A 26,402-nucleotide genomic window follows, 5' to 3' on the forward strand; every position below is an offset into this window, starting at 1 on the left:
GAATGGAGGGTAAGAAAGTGGAGATGGTTCCAACAGACAACTCAGAAGTTTTGCTGGAAAGGGAAGCAGAGAGGTCAGGTGGCAGCTGGGGAAAGAGGTGGGGTTAAGAGAGCAGATTTTTTTAAGGACAAAAGTAGAGCACATTGGTGTGTTGATGTGCGGTGGGAATGATGCTGGAGACAGGAGACATGGATGATGTCTTTGCAAGAGCAAAGCCCTGAGCAGGAGACAGGGGATTGGATCCAGTACACAGTGGAGGGCCCGCTTTAATGGGGAAAGGCAACTCTTCCATGAAGACAGGACAGAAGAGAGAGCTGGGACAGGCACAGGTCCCGCTGAGGATTTGGTGGGTGAAAGATGAGGGAGCTCCTGTTAGCTGCTGCTTTTATTCCATTGAAGTACGAGGTGAGTTCATCAGCTGAGAAGTGGTATCGGATGTTTAAGGAGAGAGGAGAGTCATCTATACAAGTGGGTACATGTCCCTAGAGAGAGGTAGAATTCCTGGGCAGCGTGGAGTTGAATTTTTTATCATAAAATCTCAGTAAATACTATAATGAACTTGGAAGCCACCAATTTCTTCTCAGAGAAATGGAGATAGTATGAGTCAGGTCCCCCTGGTGCCCTGCAATTCTGCGAATAGCCCCTCGGTCCTTTCTGGAAAATGCTATGAGACCCATGATCTTAGTCTGTCTGGTGTATATAGACCTTGTAGCTAAGAAAGAGTTTAGGAGACCATCAGGTCTAATCTAATTGGGCAAAATGTAAGGGAAACCTCAGATGAGTTGTGTGGAGTCTATCATCCACCCATCTGTTCCATCTGTCTATCTATTTTCATCCATCCATCCATCCATCCATCCATCCATCCATCCATCCATCCATTCTTCCATTCCAGTCAATGGTCCCCTTCTTTGTGTCATGCACTGGGTGCTAGAATATCTTCATTCCCATTATGTGGCAATTCTGTGGCTAAGTTTGTTCAACAAGTGTTTTTGTGGAGCACCGAGTATATTGGTTGAGCTGAGCCTTTTGCTGAGCATTGTGGAGAACACAAGCAGGCAAAAGGAATTCTCTCTGCTCTCAGCAGCTCTGATTTAGACAGGGAGACCATTCAGTGTCACACTGTAATAATTCATTGTGGGAAACAAGTGCCAAATGACAGTGCAGAGGGTAGGAGCTGTGAGGAGGGAGCTCCGAGAGGGGAAGTCTGGGTACATAAGGGCATCTCTGGCAGGGAGCTAGGCCTGATCATCTCAGCTCTCATCTTCAGAGAGAGGAAAAAAAAGACCCCAAACTTGAAGAAATAGTGCAGTATTAGAGTGCAGTCATAAACATAAAACATTAACATGTAATTCCCTTATGCTTTTGAAAAATTACTTCATAAACGCAAAGTAAAATATTTTTCCCTTTTTATTACCTGACAATTACATATTAAGAATTTCTTTTTATGTTTAAAAACATATGCAAGTCGGGGAAGGCAGACGCCAAAATGTAATTGCTTTCCTTCTATAAGAATCAGATGTCATTTTCTTCCAACTCAACTCTGAAAAGAGATAGGAAAAAGCAAATTGTTGTATACATTAAATTTGGAAACATCTGATAGCTTTCCTCAATTAAACTATTTAAATGGAAAAAGATTGCTGTACAGCTCTATCATATCCCACTGAATAAAACTTCAGCTGAGGCAAATTGGCAGTGGCAGGTACCAAATGCATTGGCAATAATGAGATCGGACAACCCAGTGGAGGTCACTGGTAATTGTTATTATATGCAATATTGCACTGTCAGAAAAAGAAAAAAGCAGCCTGGTAGCAAGCAGAGTCAATGCTGGGATCCTGCAGGAGGGTCTGTGGCCACCCAGCCAGGGGGACTTGAGAGGTGTCAGGACACCCTGCTCCTCACGGAGGGCACTTCTGTAATTTGCTCTGTGTTCTCAGCACGTGGGGGACAAACCCCCACACATCTTATCAGCCAGCTGGGAGCAAGGTTTCCGGGGGTGGCCCTGGGGCACAGAACAGGGGCAGGGGAGGAGGAGGGGAGAAGCGCAGTGGGACAGAAGTAAAGACAAAGTTTGTCTATCTGTTGTGGACTTGCTCTGGGCTGGCCCTGATTCAAGGCACTGAAAGTTCATTTTTTCCCCTCCAACTTTCCTGATGTGGAGGAGAAAGAAGCATATTCTCTTGTTCTCCAGGATTTCAGGCCACCATCTCAAAGTTCCAGACTTGGGGAGGAAGGGGTGGGAGGTTTGGGCTGCTTGGGACCGAGGCACAGAACAGGGACAGGGGGGCGAGGGGAGAAGGGCAGTGGGGCAGAAGTAAAGACAAGCCTTGTCTATCTGTCTGGCCGTCTGCATACAGCCTCTGCTGAGCCTGGCTCTGAGGACCATCCAGATGAAGAAGACCCAAGCTGGTGCACAGTCCTGAGCAGGGGACGACATATGCCAACTGGTCTGATGCAGTGACAGTTACAAGGAAATACATTTGACTCCATTTAACCCCTTATGAGACAGGCTCATGTCTGACATGCTGTAGCAGGTAACACAACTGTGTCTATCGCAGCGTCTTGTCCTCTAGATTCAATCACGAGGTCACTTTGAAACAGGACATGACCATTTTCATGGACCAAGAGCCTCAAAATGACAGTGCTGCTGCTGAAGGCTCCCTCTCTATGGCACAAGGTTTCCAGCATGCTCAAGAGCTGTGGCACCATGTTAAAGACAGAGGGAGGAAGGACCATGAGCAGCCAGGCCTCTGACTCCAGGAAGCCCCATGACCAGTGTTAGTCAGTCCCTGAGAACCAGGCCTCCTGCTCTCAAAGACATCTTAGAGGGTGCTCCTTCGTGCTGAGTAGGCTCCTGTGTTTGTCCAGAGAAAGCAGCAGGTGGCACCTAAATAACCATACTGGAGCAAACAAAGAGCTAGAGAGAAGGCAAGCCCCAGCATGGTGTCCCGATCCAGCCTGGAGGAGCAGGCCTCTGGGAGCAGTGGGGTCGTGGATGGCATGTGGCCCAGCATCCCCCTCTGACGCACAGGCTTCCAGGACCCCACTATGCTAGGAAATCCCCCGGAGAGCTTTGGGCAAAACACAAGGATTTCCATGTTCCATGCCTTGCCTACTTACTAGGCCAGAATTTCCAAGGGTGGAGTGCAGAGGGCTGTGTTTTAAACAAGTTTTCTGAAGAATTCTGGTGTAGCTACTCTACAGACAGGGCCTGTATAGGAAACACTGCATTCCTGGCTGCCTTTGCTAGAAATCTCAAAACAGGAACTCACACCTTACAAGGCAGTGTGTTCTATTGTAAGTCATGCGCAATTGCCATTGAACTGATATCTGATTCTGAGTCAATTCTACCCAAAGGGTAGCTTTTACATACCTGGTCAGAAGGGAAGTGTATGCTTAGTATCTTTGTTGTAACAAAGAAGTTGTACTTCCTTCTCAGATCACTACTCAGAAATACATCCTAATGAAATAAGTTCATTCCCAGTGAGCTAGAGGCTCACTGTAAGAATCTGGGTGTGCTCTGAGGCAGGTGCTGTGTTCACGTACATTCATTTGGATGAAAAGTTTTCATTCATTAATGCTCGTTCTACAGCCCAAGTCGTGCCTGGAGGAGGCTTTGGAGGGACCGGGTCTGGGTCACACATCTTCCCCGGAGCTGCCAGAAGAGCACACAGCCGAGCTGGAGCTGACCCACAGAGTCAGAAACAGCACAGGTAAGCCCACCTGCAGGCCAGGGCAGGGGCCAGGCATGAGCAGGAATGAAGGAGGCAGGAAGGGTAGAAAGATCAGCAAAGGGAGAGAGTTTCTGCCAACCCGAAGAGAGGCTGGTTGTCCTGCAAGGCTGAGCTGGTCTCCCCATTGAGTCAGGACAGGCCAACAAGCCAACAACTGCTCCCAAGAGGGGTCCTCCCTGAGAAGGGGCACTGGGGAGGTGGAGGGAAGAAGCCCAGCCCTCAAGCAGCCTGGGGATTCATCTCAAGGGATAATAAGACGGACATTCATAGCTACCCATGGCCCCTTTGGAGTGGATCCTGCCTAATGGAAGGCTCTTCTGCTTTGCTAAGCATCTTAGTACATTTGGATTTGCAAAGGAAGTTTGGGGCTAGGGCCTAGAGCATAAAAGTGCCTGAGAGAGAAGAACTGGGGGGCACTCTGGGGGGAGGTGTGTGGAGGAGATGGGGAGCAGTGGTAGGGGGGAACAGCCGAGGGAGACTTGAAGTGCCTGGTGAACTCCACCTTGGGGGGTGGTTAAGACCTGGGGACTGCACATGACTGGGAGTTAGATGTGAGATTTCCAGGTGCAGGGAGCTTCTCTCTCTCTGAAAACACCCGCCTTGTAGCTGCCATGTGCCCAGGTGCCTAGTAAGGTGTGCTGTTATTTCAGGGGGTGTCTTGTGTGTGGGCATCTGCAATTGAGGACAGGGCTGGGAGTCCCACCTGGTTATAAGCACAGGGTGGCATGATGTACCCTGGGAAGGCAAGGCAATCTAGGCACTTGAGGGGGGTGAGAAATTTGGGCCCCAGATGACACAACCTTGGTGGGACAAGCATTTATACAGGACAGCATGGGGTCAGCTACTCCCCAGCCCCAGGGGTCCCTGCTGTCCCCTGGGAGAGAGAAGAGAGCAAGCACGCAGGAGGGAGGGCACCTGGCAAGTTTGGGGGCAGTGCTCAGCGGGACCTGCCTGACTGGGGCCCTGTCCTGTGCCTGGAAGTGGTGACAGAGAGGGGTGAATGTGAGATGGGAGCTTTGAAGTCTGGGCTAAGAATCTAAACACTCTTTAAGGCATGCAGCTCCTTAGGCCCCACTTAACCACAAACCTTGTCTCAGTTGGAAGTAACAATAATGGAAGTAAACATTTCTGGAGCACTTTCTATGTGCCAGGCACCATTCAAAGCAATTTATATGCATTAAATCACTTAATCCTCACTATGCCTTTTGAGGAAAGTTCTGTTATTATCTCCATTTTGCAGATATGGAAACTGATGCACAATGAGGCTCATTCTTCTGCTCTTCCCTGTTAAGTGTGTGACCTCTCTTATAGCACTTGGCTCCCTTTTTACGTGTACATTCCTTATGGTGCATTACAGTACATGTTCTGTATACACACATGCTTCTTCTGTTCATACCTCTTCTCCCTTCTTCAACTAAAATTCTGGAAGGGGAAGACACTGTCTTTTCATCTTTGCATCCCCCAAACACCTTGCACAGTGATTGGTGTATATGACAGATGTCCAGTCATTTTTTGCAGAGTGGATAGACTAAAGGTCTCTAAGCAGAGGAACGATGAGGAGAACAGCGTTTTTGGAGAGCCTGCCCACCGGCAGGATGGACTGAAGAGGAAAGGCTGGAAGTGGGACCCATATGGTTCTGAATTGCGCCCTGTGGACAGGACAGTGATCTGTGCAGGGAGTCTGTGACTGTCTGAGGCTCCCCTCTGCCTTGCGATTTGTACCACGAGTTCTTGTCCCAGGTTTTCCTGGGCCTCATCTTTTGCAAAACCATATTTCTTGCCTGACTGAGGCCTTCTATGAAATTCATTAACTGGCAAGAGAGAAACTTGGCTCTCTGAAGACTGTGAGGCTGCTGTGAACCTTTTGTTCTCAATCCCAACATTTGGTCCATTTAATTAAGGGCTGCAGACATTATGAACACCTCTCAACAATCAAAGGTGGTTTGAAGCAACTCACAAATACAATTAACCTTGGTCCCAGTGAAAAAAATAAAGCAAGCACAATTCGGTATTTCACTGTTCATAATCACCAGTTAACAAGAAAGCAATTATAACAAATGCTGAAGGAGCAACACAAATCCAGCTCTGGGGTTTGCAGCCCTGGTCTAGTCTCTGCAGGTGACCATGCAGGGCTTTAGACCAGTGCTTCTCCAGAGGTAAGGCCACCTTAGAATGTCTGGGGGGAGTGTGGCTTGAAAACAAAGACTTGATATTATAATTTAATTTGAGGGAGATAGTCTTAAAACCTCAATTTTAGAAATGCAAACTACAAAAATTAAAGCTTGAGAAAAACTTTCTGGTTGGTAGGAAATTGCTAAAGATAGAGATTCTCAAAATAAAGAAGACGCCTTAAAGATAATCTCTTTAAGATAATATGAGTGTTAAACTGTCAAAGGAGCACACGGATTAAGAAAAGATTGAAAAACGTTGTTATACCCACACCTAATGCCCTTGGAGATGGGGGTCTCGCCCATGGGGGTTGCCAAGGGAAACCTTTACAGAAGAAACAATATTTTAATATATACAGATTTCCTTACTTCCTTCCCACATATTTATACTCCCACCTGATTCGAAAAAGGATGTGAGATGTTCAAATCCCTTTGGATAATTTCTAAGAGGCACTAGTACATTGACACCTGATTATCAAATTCCTTTTTAGTATGTGCCAGTCACCAAACTAGCTTTTAAGAGTACAGTATAAACAGGATGAAATATCTGTCCTCAGGGAGGAAAATTAGCCCATACAGGACAGAAGTAGGAAGAAAGGTCCCATACAACTGACTATAACACAACGTGCGCTAAGGGAAGTGGATCTCATCAATCAGGATGCTTGAGGTTACAAGTAACAGAAAATTCAACTCAAAATGGGGATTTATGATCACCCATAACAGGAAGTCTTGACACAGTATAGACCTGCCTCTGTGTTCTCCCACCCCCCATGCCCGGAGATTTATCCTTGGGCTAGTAGCAGGCTGGCTACAGTAAATTGGGGCATCACTTTCTGACAATGCCCATGGGAGATGCAGGGACATCTCTGCTTGCCCAATGCCTCTGGTTATCAGTAAAGAAACCTTTCTCAGAGGTCCCTAAACATGGCTCATAGCCTGATGGGGGGAGGGGTGGTAGGGTCCTGCACTCATCCCCAAACCAGCTTCTCGTCAAGAGGAATGTAATTACTAGAACTAGCCAATCAAGGTTTGTCCCTGAGTTACACAGGGAAGGAGAGGCCACCTGCCCAGAGAAGGTAGAGGGTGGAAAGGAAATACTGGAAGGGAACCAGGAACTATTTCTCTAATACCCACGAAACACCAGTGCACAATTCCTCTGGCAGGCACAAGAGGGGAGATTACCTGATTTGACCTTGTCTATATTGGCCTGTTCTGAATTCTTTTTAAAAGTAGAGAACAGTAAAGACCTTACAGGTGGAGAAGATAGCATGAATAAGCCCATTTGGGACTGCTTTGCTCAGACCGTGTGGCTGGAACACAGGTGTCTGGGGGTGGCAGAGACAGTGAGGGGGAGCCGGGATGAAAGACCCAGGCAGCAGGTAGTGAGCAAGCAGTCTTTATTCTAGCTCAGAGGTTCTGACAAAGTAAGGCATTATTGAAATGGTTTTTCACTCAGTTAATGGAGCATCATTGTACAAAGATTAGGTCCAGTAAATGCTTCAGGATGCCTTGGCCAAGAATCTGTCCTTGGGGGTTACTTGAGGGAGGTGGCCTCAGAGGCCAGCACAACTCTGTCAGGGGCATTGAACATGATGGGTACAGGTGCTTTATCAAAACAATTAAGAGCACAGGCTCTGGGCTCAGACTGCCTGGGTCCACAGTCTCTGCTTTCTGCCACTCACCAGCTGAACAGCCTTGCCTCAGTCCCCTCATCTGTAAAATGGGGATAATAATAGTGTGTATTCCCCAGGGTTAAATAAGTCGTTCATGTAAAGCACTTAGAAAATGCTTGGCACATGGTAAGCCTTCCATAGTTGTTAGCTTGTATTATTATTAAGGGATAAAAAGGATGAAAGGCCCCATTACCATGGTGATTCTACTGGGGAGCAAACGGCAGATTCCATTCATTGTGTGAATGCTTTATATCCCATCTTGTCATCTGCATTGCTGGTTGCCCAGGACTTCACATTTTGAGAACCCTTACACAGATCCAGCTTTGCAAGCAGGCGCTAGAGTTTTGTAGTGCCCGAAAAAGGGAGAGGGTCAGACAGGGTAGGAAATGGCAGCTGACAATTGCCTCTAAATAGCAAGCAGGCAGCGGGTTGGGGCAGTGTCCACAGCCTCTGACTACCTGAAAATTAGCCCAAGTGTCATTTTTGGCTCAATTGCTGAATGATATTCACACCCCATCCTTTACCTATAAAGTAGAATTCACACTCCACAGATCTAACCTACTAATATTAATTGGTGAAGCTCAGTAGTTTGAGTGATTGAAGCTGTAACACCTACATTAAAAACTTACTATAAAGAATAAAGTCCCTTTAACCAAGATGAAGATAAGAGCTGCAAATTTTCACCCAACCAAGAACTTCTTCTGATTTCCTGCTTTCCTACCCTGTCCGACCCTCTCCCTTTTCCGGGCAGTACAAAACCCTAGCGCCTGCTTGCAAAGCTGGATCTGTGTAAGTGTTCTCAAACGTGAAGTCCTGGGCAACCAGTAACACAGAAGACAGGACGGGATATAAAGCTAAGATCGTAAAGAAATAGACAACTAGATGCAATTTGGAGACTTTTTTCCTAATATTTTATCCTTAATTTTTATTTAGGAAAAATTTCAAATATACAAAATATTTGAAAGAGTAGTACAGTGAATACCTCTCTGCCCTACACCCACCCTCAGGGATTGTTAACAAGTTATTATCACAAACACACACACACTCTCTATCTTCATCTCTATCTCTATTTTTCCCTCGTGATCATTTGAAAGCCAGTCCCAGATATGGTGACACATTATCTCTCACTACTTCAGCCTCTGTCTTCTAGGAATGAGGACACTTTCCTATTTAATCATGATACCATCAACATGCCTAAGAAAATTAACAAGAATTATCTAGTATTATCTAAATCAGGCCTTATCCAAACTTCTCTGTTTTTGAAAAAATAAACCAATTAAAGTTCTACTAGTATTGTTTTTTAGACACATGGAAGCATGTGTGTGTGTGATTATGCGTATCAAGTGTGATGTGTGTGTAATACATGTAAATGTAAATGCATCAGCATATATATGCATGTGTGTGCATGTGTGAACAGGTATGCTGTGTATTCACATTTGTGGTGTGTGTACGTGTATGTGTGTGTGTTGAGGAGGAAGATGCTAGGGATCTTCTCTGAGCAAAATGAACCAAGATATGCTGAAAAGAATATGCTTCATATTTTTTCCTCCAATGCAGCTGAAGACATAAGAGTTAAGCTCCAGAAACCGTTAAGTGGAACCGATCTTGGCTAAGGAGGCTGGTTTTGTTCCCCTAGATAGATTGATTCAGGTGTCCCTCTCTCCTATCATCAGGGAAGAGCACTCTCTGAAAGGAACAGTCACAAAAGTCCTTTCTCTTCTCAGAAGGGTCAGCATTATCTTCTATTTTCTTCACCAGGCCTGCAGCTGACTCACAAAAAAGGTGTAATTACAATGTGGCGTGCGCTGATCACAGGGGCCTGGAAATTCAGAACTGCTCACTCTGCTCAGAATACATTTCAATTTGGTGCTGTGAATTTTACATTGAAATGAGTTTTTTCTTTAAAACCCTAGAGAAAACAGCCCCTGCACAGGAGCGTTAACAGATTGCTTTGCAAATCCAGGCTAAAGTGAGCAGTCAATTTGAGGAGGTCAAATCAAGCTTGGGTCCCTAAGCTGAATGGGCCCAGCCAGCCCGAGCTGGCTCTGGGGTGGATGTGGCCATAGACTGGGTTTTGCTTTAGCTCGCATCACTGCTCCTGGGCCCCTCTCTTGCTAACACCCTCAGAGCCCTTCCAGATGCCCCCATGTCTGTGCCAGGGCTTGAGAAGTTTAGGGCTGGTGAGCTGCTGAGAGTGGAAGCCCTCTGGCGAGTAGCCCCTGACCAGCCGTGCAGTCACTTAGGTGAGAAGGACTCACAGGAGCAAGCCATGGCAAGCCCAGGCCGGCAGGGACCGTGAGAGCAGGTGCTTCTACCCCTTCACTCTTCGGAGCACCACACTGGGACCAGGGGCAGGGTTCAATGGTTTCTCCAAGGTTCCCCAACCCATCCTCATAATCACCAGAATATTAACATTTATTGGGTGTCAACTATCTGTCAAGCATCATGCTGAGGATTTTCTATTTTCTCATGTAATATTCCTCTGTGATAGGCTATTTATTTTTTTACCAGTTTCTCATTTTTATAGATAAGGAATCTGCAGCACAGCAAGGTTAAATTGCCTGAGGCCATGCAGCTGGGACCTGCAGGTGGACAGACTCAAGATTCTTCATTGGTAAAGAATAGTCTATGCCACTGGACTACATTGTCTGCCCACTGTGCCACAAGGCCCTCCCAGCCTTTCCTGTCTGGTCAGAGACAGTGTCATCATCCTTACCTGCCAGCCTGAGACTCTCCTGCCCTGGCATCATGCCCTGGGCAGAGGGAAGCCCCCAGAGCCAGACCCTAGTAGGCTGAGGGCTGAACCTTACATGTGGTTAAGGTATATGCTGGGCCCTGTCCCAACATGCTTTGGACCTGTCCTCTTCTCTTTGAGGCTGGGCCAAGGAAATTTGGGTTGTGCCAATTGTCTTGTATTTACCTTGCTTCTCAACATTTAACACCTCTGTGCCTACCCCTTCCACACTGCCACTCGTGCTCTGAGGGATGGCTGGGGGGCACCCCGAACCCGAGTCTGTGGGCTCCACAATTCTGTCTCCCTTTTAACCCTCACTCATTTTTATAGAAAAAAACTCTACGGCCCAGTGAAGTCCAAAGAGCTGCATGAGATGAGATGCTCAAGGTTCCTGCCAGCCTTGCACCTGCCTCTTAGAGTCACCTCCCAGGTGGCCAAACATGAGCACACCGGTGGTCTCTGGGGGTGTCCTAGCCGAAGGGGCCCTGGCCCTGGGGCAGTGGGGCATCTTCAGGCCTCTCTTGCAGCCCTCAGCACAGCTTCTCTGGAGCAATGGAGATCAGCTGGCCCCAAATAAGCATCCAGAGCTGCCGTAAACCCAGTCCCCAGGGCCCTTGCTATGGAGCCTGGGGCAGTGTGGGGACCCGGATTAAAATGATGCGTTTTCAATTTGGCCTTAAACGAATTCACCAAATCGGCATCTTTGATGTCAAGTGGAAGTGAATTCCACAAATCTCAATTTATTTTATGGGGAAGAGTTATTGATTTTTTTTTATCGTCTGCTTTTCCTCCTTCTCCCCTCCCAGCTGCCAACCCTCTTCCACCTGGATTGAATTGTTTGATTTAAGAGCAGCAGTTCAGAAAGAGGAAGAGACACCTCTCCCCTCCATTCCTCACCTCCTGCACCATCTGTAACCGGCGTGCCTCCCTTCAGCTGCAGTGCCCATGTGGTAGGAGCAGCAGGGACAGGGCAGCCCTGGCCAGGGTCCTGCAGTGGGCCTGGAGCTACCACACCGGCCCTCACCAGCCTCCTGCCTGCATGTCCGCGGGTGCCCACTTGGCTGGTTTGCTGCTTATGGACAGACTGTTACATGTCAAGTGTTCTCATGTGCTTTTGCTGTGTCATGGCATTCACCACCTTGAGGCCCTGTGCTGGCTGCCCCTTATCCCTGCAGTGCACCCACCATCCATAGCCCAGCATGCAAGGCCTTGTAAATCAGATCCCAGCTGTCCGGCCATGTCTCCATCTGGCCTTCCATTCCTTTCTGGAACCTTTATTTATGGAGGTATTAGTATCTCCAGTGCCTGGTGACTATTGGGGACTCTGTCCTTGTTTATCATGCTGAGGATCATAAGCCGTGACTCACACGAGTGCCGCTCTAGGCCCTGTCTCTCCGTGTGCTGCTTTCTTGCCCTGGGCACCAGCGTGAGGCTCTCCCAGTCACTCCAGCTGCGCTGACTCCCATTACTCTCACTGCACTGACTCCAAACTTAGCACACCCCCCAACAAAACTACTGATGCTCCCCACCCCATGCAGGCCCGTCCTCCAGGGACCTCGCTGTCTCGAGAGATGCTCCACCATCCCCTCAGTGTCTCCAGTGAGAAAGCCAGCAGCTGCCCTTGGGTCATTTCTTGCCCTCATGCCTGCGTCCGGTCCTGCAGTAAATCTTAGCGGTGCTGCTTCATGGTGGACAGAATGATGGCACCCAAAGACGTCCACACTTTAATCCCCCAGAACCCGTGAATATATTACCTTATATGGCAAGAGGGACTTCACAGATGTGATTAAGGGTCAGGATCTGAAGATGGGGGAGGACCCTGGATTATCTGGGTGGGACCAGTGTGGTCACGTGAGTCCTCAGAGGTGAGGAACTTTCCAGGCTGTGATCAGAGCAAGAGGTGACAGCATGGGGGGGACTCGGTGCCCTGCTGCTGGTTTTGTGATGGAGGGAGCTATGTGCAAGGTCTGGAGAAATAGTCTGGAGAGGCAGGGAAATGGGTTCTCTCCCAGCGCTTCCACAGGGGAATGCAGCCCTGCCACATTTTGAGTTTAGTCCTGGGAGAACTGTCGGGTTTCTACCTTACAGAACTATAACATGATGCATTTATATTGTCTATAACCACTAAGCTTGTGGCAACTTGTCATGGCAGGGACGCGAAACTAATACAGGCCCCCATAAATGCAACTCAAAATAGTCTCTTTCCCTCTTCCCCTGGTCCGCATCACCCTGACCCTCACTGGGGTCTCCTCACTCCCTGGTCTGCGTCTTCCACATATGGCCCTGCCCTTCCTCTACCCCCTCGTCCCCACTGCCTGCAATCAATCATTCACGAGGATCCAGAGGGGTCCTTTATTTCTCCACTTTTCATTCTGAAATAATGTCAAACATACAGGAAAGTTGCTGGAAGAATAAGAAGAACTCTTATGCTGCCATCTCACTCGTATCTACCAACTGTTAACATTTCGCCATGTTCCCTGGTCGTTCTCTCTCAGATCGGGTCACACCCCGTCTAAGCTCCAGTGGGTGTCCATTGCTCTTGGGATGAAGTCCACAGCCCCCAGACATTCCCTGATATCCTCTGCTCCTCCCTGTGTTCACTGTGCTCGCGGCACACTGCCCTTTTCCTGGCCCTCCCCAGCTCTCCATTTGCGACTCCGTCTGCGTTCTATCCTCTCCCCTCCTTCTCATCAGGCAGGACTGGGGCTCGTCATCACCTCCCAGACATTCCATGATCATTCCACAATGTAGCCCTCTGCACCAATCACCCCCACCCCATCATTTTACCTTGTTCTATGTTCTTTACAGCATGTATTAGGGCCTGAAACCATCCTATTTCTTCATTCTCTGCCTGTTTATCATTTCTTCACTCACTTGTGTAGGTCTTCAGATAGGACTCTGTATCTTATCCTCAGATTCTAGAACAGTGCCTGGCACATAGCAGGTGCTCAACAAATATCCACCGACTGACTACTTTTTGGCAACACACCACAGAGCCCTTTGTAAGTAGCTATCTGCTTTGCAAGTGTGCATCTTCTCTGAAGAGCAGGACTGCTGTTTTCACTTTTAAATCAAGCCTCTCCAGGACGGGCACGTGGCAGGACCTCAGGACCGTTGGGAATTTTCCTTGTGAGCTTGAGCTCCTCCAAGTGGTTGCCCTCCTCACACACCACCGCTGACACTTAGCCTTGAGCTCTACAATGGAATTGGTACCCCTGGTGGAGCCCAGGTTTATAATAATGCCTCCTTTCTCTCACACTGTGATTTTTAAAAAAATGTCCTAAGTGTTGTTACATTTCTAATATTGGCTATTACCCTCAATCCAATTGTGGGATAAATAGGGCGGAGAGGACTAGTCCCATTTGATGGATGATGAAACTGAAGCTGAGACGGGTTAAGTGGCTCACCCAAGGTCACACCAGTAATTAATGGCAGGACAAATCCCCAGATCCCTAGGCCTACGCCTTTTCCTACAGACCACAGAGCCACTGACTCTCTCCCCCTCAGGGGCTGAGGGGCCCAAACCTGATACTATGGGCGCAAAGCTTTTAGCAGAGGATGGAGGGCAGGAAGCAATGTGGTTAGGGGAGCTCTGGGCATGTGTATGTCTAATGGCTTTTCATTTCCTTTTCTCCCTTTCATTCACGCAGGCCGATATTCATTCAAGACACATTCATTGAGTTCCTCCCCCATTCTGGGCTTCCTGCTCCATAGAGGAGGAGGGCGAGGAAGGATCAAGTGCCTGCTCACACCGGTTCTCACCTGGCGGGGCTCAACTCCCATCTGGGAGGCCATGAGGTTGGATCAGCATTCCTGGCATACAGGGGATCAATTCCCTTGTGATGACTAGAAGAACTCAGCACAAAGTTCTGCACAGCCATAAACAGTCAGCAAATCCTTGTAAAACACTCAGATCGGGGTGGACTTGCTGAGTAAACAGTTACCCCCACACTTCCTGCTCCTGGCTTCTCTGGTAAGAACACCCTCTGCCCTTCCAGCGATGGGTCCATGATCCTGGCTAAACTGATGGCAGAACTTCCCTTCCCCTGTAGTGACTAGTCCAAGGGGAGCGCCAGTGACCCAAATCTGGAAAGTCGGGGTCCTTTCTCGGGATTTAGAAGCTGCATGTGGCTCTCCTTCTTTCGTGGGGAGGGTGAGCCTACAGCCACATCCGTGCCACTGTGTGCGGCCAAGGGAGCGAGGTCCACAGGCAGAGGCAAGAAACAGGGAGAAGGGCCCAGCAGTGACAGACAGGTATCCCCGAGAGTTTCTGTCATCATCAGTCCAACAGACCTTGACATGCGCTCTGTGGACCTCCACTAAGTGGCCAGGATACCACTCAGCTCCCTTTGTCACCCTGGCCGTGGAGGCCTGGAGGCCTTTCTGTAGGTCTTCAAGCAAAGAGGCTTCTCTTTCTGCAGGAGGGCAGAGGGCAGGGGTGGTGCCCACTGGCCTAAAAGAAGGGGCCATTTTGGAAGAAGTTGTCTTTTTAACACCACACGAGGCTCCCAGCAGAGTTGTGGGGTCATACCCCATAATGTATATACACTCTGTTAGTTGTGTTACAGGAGCCAGGTTATGCAGGAATTTCAGCTCAGGGAGGCGTAAGTATGTAACGGTTTAATTTTCTAACCCTTGCTTGCAACCTACTGTGCTTAATCTCCCATCTTCATTCCTTAGTGACAACTTAGGTTTCATAACCTGATCACTTTCAATTATTGAACCTGTGCAGGCTCTTGTGTCAATTCAAGCTCAGTTTGGATTCCATCTCTTTGCCTCTCTGGAGGGCAGTTTCAGAGGGACCCGCAACTCCCTGAGTGTTAGTTAGAGCATTGTGTGGGGAGTAGGGGAGGAGAAGGAGGCTTCCTAAGCTCTGACACAACCCAGGCCCCTTCCACCAGCTCCTCCAGGAGAGGGGACAGGGAGGGAACACAGGGACAGAGACAAGTGTCCCTTTGCCCAGCAGGTGCTGGGGTGTCTGCCTGTCCGTTTAGCCCTGATAGGCCGGCATTATCCAGGTAGCAGGCATCTGAATGCTGCTGGCTCCTGGGCAGTGCTGTGTTCTCCGGGGTCCTGGGGGGCCTCTCAACACACGGTTCCCTGGCCTGGGAGGTGTGGCCCAGCTCTGGACTCTTTGTCTTCTGGCCCCTCTGGCTCTACTCCAGGGAGGTGTGGGGCCCACCTCACAGTTCCCACTGCTGGGCCCCTCAGGGCTGGAGAGTCAGAATATGCTCACCTGGAATGAAAATACTTCTCATTCCCTCCCTATCCCACCTTTACTATGTAAAGCTGCATCTATCAGACTTCCCACCAAAGTGGTTCCCAAACACTTTCCTGACCTGTTCTCTGTGTCCACGTAGTCCTTCACCTTCCCTTATTTATTCAACTATTCAAGAAGTAGAGAGGGTTCTATCCTTGAGGGCCTTGGAGTTTTAACAGGGAAGTGAGAATGACAGATGCCACAGTCAGTGAAGCAAGAGGACTCCACATCAAATGCTTCATTGCAGGTGGGCAGACACAGGGCTCAAAGCCGATTAAAAAGGTAGGCTCTAGAGACAGACTGGATTCAAACCTAGATCTGCCACTTGGTAGTTGTGCAACTTGGGCAAGTTTACTTGCCCTCTCTGGGCCTCAGTCTCCTCCCCATTAATACTGGAATGGAAAGAGTACTGCCCCCATGTGGCTGTTACGAGGATTAGATCAGGTAGTACCTGAAAGCGGAACTGAGCCTGGCACATAGTGAGCACTTGATAAAAGATGATGGTGGTGTGCAGTGAAGCTTGGTTAGGGCTTCTTCAGTTGATTCTCCGAAGAGGTAACTTAGCAAGCTTCTGTGGCGAGGGGTGCTGTCTCCAAAGGGAGAGGCAGAGCCCCTGGATGCTTGTGGCAGATGTGCCACCCCTCCCAGGAAAGAGGTGCCGTGAGCACCTTCCCTGCAAAAGGGCCTGCCTGCCTCGGTGTCCACTTGGGAAAAGTGCCAGGAGGGTGTGAGTGGCAGAGTAGTGCAAGGACGGAGGCAATGGCAGCCAGAAGTGGGCGTGGCAGGGGCTCCACGCCCAAATTGAACGTGTGGAGGGGCCTCCCGCCGAGGTTCAGGGGGGTGGCTGCAGGGCACAGGCTGGCAGTGCAGGGTGAGAGGGGCCGAGAGCCCCCCTACCCTGTGCCAGAGCCCGGGCCTCAGCAGTGGCTGGTGACTCCAGCCAGAGGAGCTCTTCCTGGGAGAGGTGCTCCGCAGGGTTGTTGTCCGCCACAACAAACAAGCTTTTTAGGTGATCACCTGGCTCAGAAAGAGAAGCCTTGCCTTGCTGGAAGTTACTCGGGGAAGGTAAGGTAGAGCCTGTCCTGGAAGCTACATGTTCAAAAAAAGTGAAGTCTGAGTCTTTTACACGCCCAGGAGTGTAACAATAAAATGAGAGCAGGGGATGGCTCAGACAGGCCTGGCCCTGCCGGTCACTGCTGAAGCTGCTGCTGCTGGTGTTTGCGGAGGCACGGGCGCTCCCGGGGCGCAGCCATGAAGACAGGCAGCCCGCCAAGCTTCCCACAGCATCCGCCAAGAATACACCCGACATAATAATTTCTTTGACCTCCACCACATGAGTTTCTGAAAAGAACAAAACAGCATCATTCCCTGGCATTTACAGTTTAAACCTTTCCTATTCAAGTTTCTAACAAAAAAAGCCACCAACCCATTCTGGCCGTGATTAAAATTCATAGGCTTGCTGCAGAGAACAGATGCAGAAGCAATTTTAGGCCAGTCATATCCCAGGTCTGCAAAATTAATTTGACAGGTTTGCATTAAAGCACTGATCAATATCCACTTTAGAGCGGCAGAGGCTAACTGAGAAAAAATAAGTGACCGGAGTGTTACCAGACGAGAAAAAATGAATCTTTGAGACTTTTTTCCCTCTAAGCTTGCACCTACATCAGAAGTCCTGACCTCAATCCATTGATCGGCTGCAGTTAACATGACAAAAGCCCCAGCAGATAGACCGTCGCAGCCTACTGGGGAACAATCACCCGGATACACTAAACGTTTGACGGAGTGACTAGACTGCGGAATTAGTCTTGGCTTTCCGAGGGCGGCCCCCAGCCCGTCTTTCCTGAATCCTCCCCCTCCCTTCCTGAGAGCCATTTGCAGAGACCCAACTTTTCCTAAACTTTCTCACAGGGCAGGCATGGGGGTGTGGCCCCCGGGCAGCTGGGGACTGGCACCGTTTGGCCATTGTGGGACCGAGAGGCCATGAGGACCCCACATTACAATGGAGGCATGGGATCCTCCAAAGGGTCTGATTCAAGGGGGGGCCAACGCTGAGAAAGGGAAAACCCCAAATGGACGGTCCTTTACCTGCACACGGAGGGACATGGGCTTGACAGGCTTTGATTTGATTTGATTATCTTGAGGAATGTTAAGGAACGTGCTGCAAATTCAAAGCATTCTCTGAACCTTGGTAGCTCTGTCCCTAGGTCCCATGGCGGCTCTGTCCCTAGGTCCCACTCCTTCCTGCCCTCTCCCTCCGTAGCCACTTCACACTTCACCAATAATGCCACAAATCTAAGGATGGGCCCTGTATCAGGTCCTGGGTCCACAGGGAAGAGCATCTCCCTGAGGCCCGACCCACCCTCGCCTTCTCCTGAAGGCTGTCCTAGGGGTGCTTAGCTCACGCCTCTTGCATTTAGCATTCGGTTGCATAGAGCAGCACAAATGTGACATGAGCCACCAATAACAACGAAAGGGGCATTTTTACATTTTCTACTAGCCTCATTAAAAAAAGTCAAAATGAAACAAGTGAACTTAATTTTGATACCATATTTAATCCCCTATATCTCAAATACTATCATTTCAACATAGAATGAATATAAAACAATATTGTGTTTTATATTTTACATACTTTCTGGTCGGGTTCTAAGTCTCATGGCTCATTTAAGTTGGATCAGCCACCTTTCAAGGGCTACTTAGCCCCAAGCACCCGGTAGATGCTACCCTGGAGAATGCTCAGAGACCAGCACGTTCAGACCGGGGATTGTCTCCAGACATCTGCAGGCAGGGACCCTCTCCTTTCCTTCCTTTCTGCCATCCTCCATGGCACCTAACACTTGACATGAAAGTTATTCAGCTTTCATTCATACCACCAGTTATTAAACACTCTGTTGATAAAGCAGTTGTAATAGTAAAAATTTGACATCCACAGCCCAGTGGAGGGCATGGCCACAGTGCTCCACAGACCTGAGGAAGCAGGTCCCTGAGGCATGGTGTGACCTACTCCTCCTTTTAACTGTGGTACCAGTACAGTGTCTGGCCTTTAGATGGTCTGTCATTATTGAACAAACATTTACAAACCACTTCCCATGTTCCAGGCACTGCCCTAAGCATTTGGCAAATATTAATTTACTCAATCCTTGCAACAGCCACACACGGGGGATGCTGTTAGGAGCTCCCTCTTGTAGATAGGCAAATAGATGAGGTTAAGGGACTTGCCTGAGGTTTAAGAACTAGGAGGTGGCAGGAAGGCTACAAACCCAGCTGTCTGGCTCAGACTCCAGGCCCTTCATCGCCACTCCAGTCTACCTATTGTTCATGCTCCTTAACATGCAGGATATATGAAGGCACAGGAGTGCCCTTTTTGGGCAACCCCAGCAAAGCTCCTTTCTTATCTCCATGGTGCCTAGCCTTTGGCATGGCAACAGGTAATTTCCTGATCCGTGAACTGCAAGAAGGAAGCGCTTGTCAGGGGGCAGATTCCTCCCTGCTACAGCTTGCCCTTTGGAGAAGCTCTGGCAGACCCTTTGGCCTGGGACAGCTGATCCAGGAAGTCTGGCTAAGAGGTGCTCTGTGGCTTTTTTATTCAGAAGAGCAATGTGTGCAGCAGAAACTCAGGGCTTCTTGTCTTAACCCAGATCCCCATGATCTCCCTGCCACTTTCTGGAGTTTTGACCTGTGTCAGTCCCTTAACCTGTCCATGCACAGTCTCACCAGCTGTAAACCCAGGAAATAACACCTATTCTACTTTCCATTTGGGGCACTTAGGATCAAATGATGTCATTTCTATAGAAGAGCTTTAAAAATTATAAAGTGGTATGCAAATGTGAAGTCGTAGCAATATTTGTAGTATTTTTGATGGTGGAAACATTAGGGCTGTAGATTATGACCCCAGGGTCATGGTGTCTATGTCTGGGCAAATAGCCCTCTCAGATCCTCCACACATTACCAAGGGAGCAGAGCTCCTGTCTGTAGAGCTTTTGACTACACACAATTTTGCAGAAATTTTGAATGGTAGAACCACTTCACCTGATTGGTCTAACAAATAAGTAGTGAGTTATTGATAATGTGGATGGATGCAGTATAAGTAAGCATTATGACACAGCTGAGGGGTCCCTTTATGGACCTTCCCAAGGTTGACTGCAATTAGATAACAGTGACTCCACTTCCATTTTGGACTTTAATTAGTATGCCACTGAGCACTAACTTTTAACCCTTTCACTTTCCCCATGAATATCCTAGAAGACTGCTCTTGAAGGTCTGTCCAGCTGCATGGGGACCACATACTCTGTCATGAGTTATGTGACCCAGGATCACGACTTCCCTTCCTCTAGACTCAGTTTCTTCATGTGTAAAATAAAGACATTAGGTCCAGTTGCTCCCTGAGGTACCATTACAGGAGTCCAGAGAGAGGTCTACAGGCATCATCAAACCAAAAGCACTTAGAAAATGAAAATGCCAACAACTAGGGTATCAAGTTTTCAGCTTCACAGGGGTGGCGATGTCTGCTTCCTGCACCCCAAACATCTCTATTGCGTAGCCTCTACCCTATCTCCTGGTAACTGTGGAGAAGGAGTTTGGTTTTCCGCTTTGGTATCTGTCTCCAACATCCAGATCAGCACCTGCAGGAAGCAGTTCCTAAATATTTGTTGAATAAATGAAAGAATAAGTGGATAATGACATCCCAGAGTTGGAAGGAGGCCAGCAGAGAATGCGAGTGTCAGTGAACAGGAGACTCTGCCGCAATACTGGGGAGGGCTCTGCCCAGACCTTGGCCTGAGAAATCAGTGCCCACCTGCAAAGAAGCCGCCAGAGCCTGGAGGGTCCAGATGGGTAGATGACACCGGGTGTCATCCCTCTTCCCCCATTCAGATGTCAGCTCTTTGGAATGGGGCTGCCTGGCCCAGCCTTCTATTCGCCATCAAATCCCGAAGTCCTGAGGGCCACCGGCCCCCTGTCAGTGTTCTCCGCTCCACGCCCCCACCTTATGTACACACACTGTGTTGGTGGCCGTACGTCTTTCCCCATCAGGTGTCCTCCTGTTGCCCTTTTGGACGCCTGGGCCTCTTACAAAATCATGTGTTTGAGGCAGAGCCTCATGCCCCACACCGAGCATGTCACCTTCTTTCTCTCCAGAGATGTGGCTGGGACCCATCTATGCCTTATTTCTTCATGGTCCAGTTTCTGCTTTTGGGATCTGAGCTCTGCTCTGCCAGGGTGCTGTGTGCCAGTGTATTCCCAGCACACATTAGGAGGCACATTATGTAGTTCCAGAACACGAGCTCTATAGTCAGACCACCTGGATTTGAATCCCTCCTTTGCCACTTCCTGTGGTGACCATGGGCAAGTTAAATTAACTTCTACTCTACTTATTGATGCACAACAAGTCATCCCAACAGTTAGCAGCTTAAAATAACACTATATTATGCTCATGAATTCCATGAGTCAGGAATTTAGACAGTATGTGGTAGGGATGATGACTTGTCTGTACTCTGCAATGCCTGGGGTTTCATTGGGATGATTCGAGAGCTGAGGATGTCTCAGCGATTAGGGCTGGAATCATCTAAAGGCTCTTCCTCTCACATGTCTGGCTCCTGGGCTAGGATGACTCAAAGATGGGGATTGATGACTAGCACCTGCCCATGGCCTCTCCATAAGGCTTGAGCTTCCTTACAGAATGGCAGCCTCAGAATATACAAAGCCTCAGTTGTCCGTGTGCATGGGTTCCAGAGAACAAAGTAGAAGCTGCCTCGCCTTTTATGACCCTGCCTCAGAAATCACGTAACAGCACTTTCACTGTACTCTATTGGTGGATGCAGTTAGAAGCCAACCCATATTCGTCGGGAGGGAGGCATAGATTCCTATCTGTCAATGAAAGGAACAGAATAGAATTTTGGGTCTATGTTTTAAAAGCACCACACTCAGTTTCCTTAGCTGTAAAATGGAGATAACAGTGCCTATCTTATATGACTATTATGAGGCTTAGATAATGTATTTGAAGTGCTCAGTGAAGTACCTGGCACTAGTCAGTAAGTGTCAACTTCCATTACTGTTAGTAACGTTAGCTAAGTGAGCAGACCAAGGATTTTCTGACAGCCTTTGTACCAGAGGCTCATGTGCCCAGCCTCATGCTGAGTGCTATAAGGGGCATCTAGAACCCATTCTCTGCTATCAGGTTGGGGAGATAAGATACAGACATAAGACAATTAGCAATGGAAAGTCCCATGAAGGGATAAACACTGAGTGTTAACAAGATCAGGAAAGGGAGATAAAGTAAGAACTCACCTGGTCAAAGAAAACTACAGAGGAAGTGAAACTTGAGTTGGATCTTGAAGGATTTAGGGTAGACTGGAGTAAAAGAGATGGGACCTCTGGGCAACATAGACTGACCTGCAAGAAGAGAGAGACTGGGATGAGCATGGCAATTTCTTAGGATAACAAGGACATCAGCCCTTTACAAGTGTGTTTATTCTTTTAGCTTCCCTACTTGTAAATGGGAGGTGCCAAAAAGTGTCCTAAGAGTGGAAATCTGTGATTTTTTAAATTTATCTGTCCATCCACCCATCTACCTGTCTTCCCACCAACCATCCCTCCATCCACCCATTTATCCATCCATCCATTCATCCATCCATACATACATACATACATACAACTATCCATCTACCCACCCCTCAACAAACGCCTCCAAGCCCAATTTTAGAAGCTAGGGGTACAAAAATGAATAATACAGTCTCAACAGTCATCTTCTAAATCTACTGGGGTGTGAGGGAGGATATATTGGTGCAAGGGTATTCTTCATCTCCCCCCTTAGATGCTACTGTTATATACTCCATGTGTGGGTGGGGCAACCTTCACATCCTGCTGTTTGTAGTTGAGTTGATTAGCTACAGCTATTGTATTGTATTGTAGCTATATGTATGTATTCAGTGGCTAATTTTGATCCAACAAATGAAGGGAAAAAGTGAAACAGATTCATTGAGTATCATCTAAATGTCAGTTATTTTACTAGGGACTTAATGTCCAGCTTTCTTGTTTAACCCAGTAAAAAGGAATCATTAGTCCCATTTAACAGATGAGAGAATAGAAATGCCAAGAGTCTAAGCAATCTGATCAAGAACATTCAGTAGTAAATGATGGAGCTGGGGTTTGAAATCAAGCATATCTGGCTGCAAAGTCCAGGCTCTTTCCTGAGAACTCCCTGGTCCCCACAGCTCCATGATGCTAAGTTCAGTATATATACAACACGGTCATTCTTAAGACAGTGAGTTATGTTTGCTTACATGTCCCCTGAATGTAAGCCTCTCATACATAGAAACTAGAGTGCCTGATTCTGTATCACCACCACTATCCCATACCCCCTTACACACAAAGAGTGGTACTTTGTTGGCAGAGGGGATATTCTCAAAACGTTGTTTGATTTCAGTTGAATTTTTCAATAGGGAAGCTGAGTTTTCATGAAATCATCCTCCCTCTCAACCCATCTCCACTTTGATCAATGACTTGTCTGCATGTGATTTATTACATGGGTTGTAGAGCAGTGGGGGATCGTAGGCCATGAGCAAAGCAAAACTCATGAGCCCCTGGGAATGAACCTCTGGCCTCATTTGGTACCCTTCATTGACTTCACCTGTGGGCCAAGGGCACAAAGTCAGTTCAGAGCTGATCTCACTTTTCCCCAGCACTGCCGCTCCCTTGCCAGGACCTCGGGGCACAGTGGACCCCTGAATCCAACAACCTTACAGGTGAGAGGAGACCTCCTCAGCCCACCAGACTCCCTGGGAGAGTTCCAAACAGGTTCTCTAGTTTTCAGTGGATATGGATGCCTGCTGTTGGGAATGTACATTGTTTGATATTCTGATGGAGCCACCAATTTAATTATTGGTTATATTTTTCTTAGTGTAGTCAAACGTCTCTCAGCCATTCAGCAGAGGTGTTCATCTCATGGGGCTTAAAGAGAATCAGAATGTGTGGGGGGCTCAATAACAGGGTCAGACTGGGAGATGTCTACCTATAAACCTTGCATTTTGGCAACCAAACAGCTGTATGCAACACATGAGGTGGACCCGGGAACTTGTCACTATTAATATTTTCACTGGGGCAAGATGGCTGGGGTTCATCTCAGCTATTCCAATGACAATACCATGTTTGTTCATGCTGCAGATGCAGCCGGACAAGATGTGGGAGTTAGGCAAGACCTGTGAAGATTAAGAAGTGGGGAGAGGCTGAAAGAGGAGAGGTTGAAGTCAAAAGTATGTTCAGTGGACAGAGTTCTGGACTAAGGAAAGTGAGCTAAGGGGCCTGGAAGAAGCCTCTTTCATTTAAGTTAGGCTTTCATTCATTCAGCAAGCATTTATTTGGCTCTTATAAGATATTCTACCTCAGTTTCAGGGATTGCACAGGGATGTAAAATAAACCATGCAGTTCCATCTGCAAGTGTAGCTGGACAAGAACACAGATTGTCATAACAAGGGGGCGATCATGGTAAATGACATAAAAGCAGGATCCACAGCAGGCAGAGAGTGTTCACAGGAGAAAGCAATTACTTCAGCGAGAGCAAGTCTTGGAGGGCTTCCTGGAGGAGGGCTCATGTGAAGATCTGTTTGTGTGGAAGAGCAACTAGGAGTACCCTGCAGATAGAAAGGATTCCATTTCACCTCCCCGGCCTACCAAAATGCCCATGCCATCTTCTCCAATTGGAGCTGCCTCTGTCCCTTTTGTTGAAGCACTGGCCTTAGCTCTCTTGGAAAATAACTTGCACACACACGCAATGTCAGGGAAGCCCCTCTGGGTGGGACAAGGGCTTAGTATGTGAGGATGGATGCCTCAGTTTGTGGCCTCCAGGCTCCATCTCAGTGGTTTACAGCCCAAGGTCTCTGAACTCATGGCACTTCTGCTTCCCAGCCACATTCAGGTCCCAGCACTGGCCAAGTGGGTCTCAGAGCCATGCTGTCGGCCAGCAGTGGGAGTGAAGGTGACCGGTTGGCTGTGTTTCCCTTTGTCAGATGAGAAAATGAAGGCACCGAGAGGTTAAGGAGTTTGCCTGAGATGCTGGAATTTGAGCTGGTTTTGTTTTTTGACTCCACAGTCCACGAAAAGATTGGCTGCACCAGAAACTAGATTTCAAAGCTCATTCTCCCCCAAATGCCCAGTCCTCCCCCTGCTTCAGCTGCTGAGGGTGATCATCATTTTTGGTCCCAGCCTCCAGCAATACCTACTCTCAGGGAAAGCCACCCAACTCCAGTGGCTGGCAGTGCAGAGGGGAGGGACATGGGGAGTGAGGTTGCAGTGCTTCCCCTACCTCCCCCTGCTACCCCTTGCAAGGCCATTACACCCATTTTACAATGTGCTGGCTCTCTGCGGCTATTGTCATGGCTTTGTTGACTGATAATATCTGTCTCCCCCTCTAGACTGAAAGTTCTCCCAGCATAAATGAATGAAAAGTTATGTCTCTTGGTCAAAGACTTTTAGGCATCCCCAGGGGGGGCCAGGGAGATGACAGACCTTTCCAGAGGCCTCTGCTGTATGTGTGGGAGGTGGGAGTAGGGGGGCACTCCTGCCAAAGAGTTGGCTGATTTAGAGTCAGTCTTCCTCACCCTCAGTGGGGCCCTAGCATGTGCCCTGCCACCTGCACGGGCAGATGTGCCTCTCTGGCTTCCAGTTCTGCTCCACTAGCCTCAACAAATGCCCCCTACTCTTTGTTCCCCTGCTGGGAGGGGAGGGTGTCTGGAGTGAGGACAGAGCGAAGGGGAGGGATTCTTGCCCAAATAAGCTGTCAGTTGGGCTTCTCTGGCTGAGGTCACTTGTAGGGCAATCTTTGAAAAGAAAGTTCCAGCTCATGGAATTATGAGTATTACTACTGGAAGGGACCTCAGTTCCCCACTTGCCAGGAGTAAGGGACTATCATTCCATTTTATGATGAGCCAACTAAGGTAAGGAGGCCAAGCCATACTGACTTTGGGGAATGAGGAAAATGAGCAGCTTCAAGGCCCACTTTGGGGTTGGCAAGAGCAGTAGACAGAGTCATCCAGAATGAGCCCTGCTTATTCATTAAATTGCCTATGTTTGTGTCCAGATAGGATTTGAAGGCATGTTCACTGTAAAATATGAGTGGTTCCATGCATTATTCCCATGTTTTCTGTAAATAAAAAAATAAATGCCAAATAAGCACATCAGGACGAGTGGTTAAATGGCTTCTCTCCTGGTACTTAATTTTATTTCACGACGTAAAGTAAGGATGTTGGGAGCGGTGGGGAAAGAAGCTGACTTCTGTCCAAGTGCAGTTTCTCTGGTTAACACCTGAGGGGAAATGACTGAAAAGAACTTAATTCAAAAAATCCTTTAGGCACACAGGAGCTTCTTCCAACCAGTAAGAGGCAGACAGCTATGGAGAGAGACATCAATAAATAATCAGCCGGCTTAGACTTTTAAATGGGAATCCCAGCATCACCACCCAAAGGTAAATTGCATCTTTTCCACCAGCCTCCGAGCAGGGCTTCCTGTTGCGTGGACTGTCACAAATGCAGACTGACCCTTCTTTCTAATAAGGTATATATATCCTATTCCTACATATCATGTTTGCATATATATGTCTTACATGTCCTATTCTATCATCTATCTGTCTAATCTCCTACATATCCCATTTCATATATATATATATATACATATAGGCAAAATACATATATATGTATATGTATATACATATATATGTATATGTATATACATATATATGTATATGTATATACATATAAAATAGGAAAGATGCTGATATTGAGAAACCCCAAATAGCATCTTTGTTATTTGGTATTGCTGTGTCTTTTACTTAAGGCATAAATGCCACTT

The sequence above is a fragment of the Manis javanica genome, chromosome 9 (genome assembly GCF_040802235.1).
Source record: "Manis javanica isolate MJ-LG chromosome 9, MJ_LKY, whole genome shotgun sequence".
Classification (NCBI taxonomy): Eukaryota; Metazoa; Chordata; class Mammalia; order Pholidota; family Manidae; genus Manis; species Manis javanica.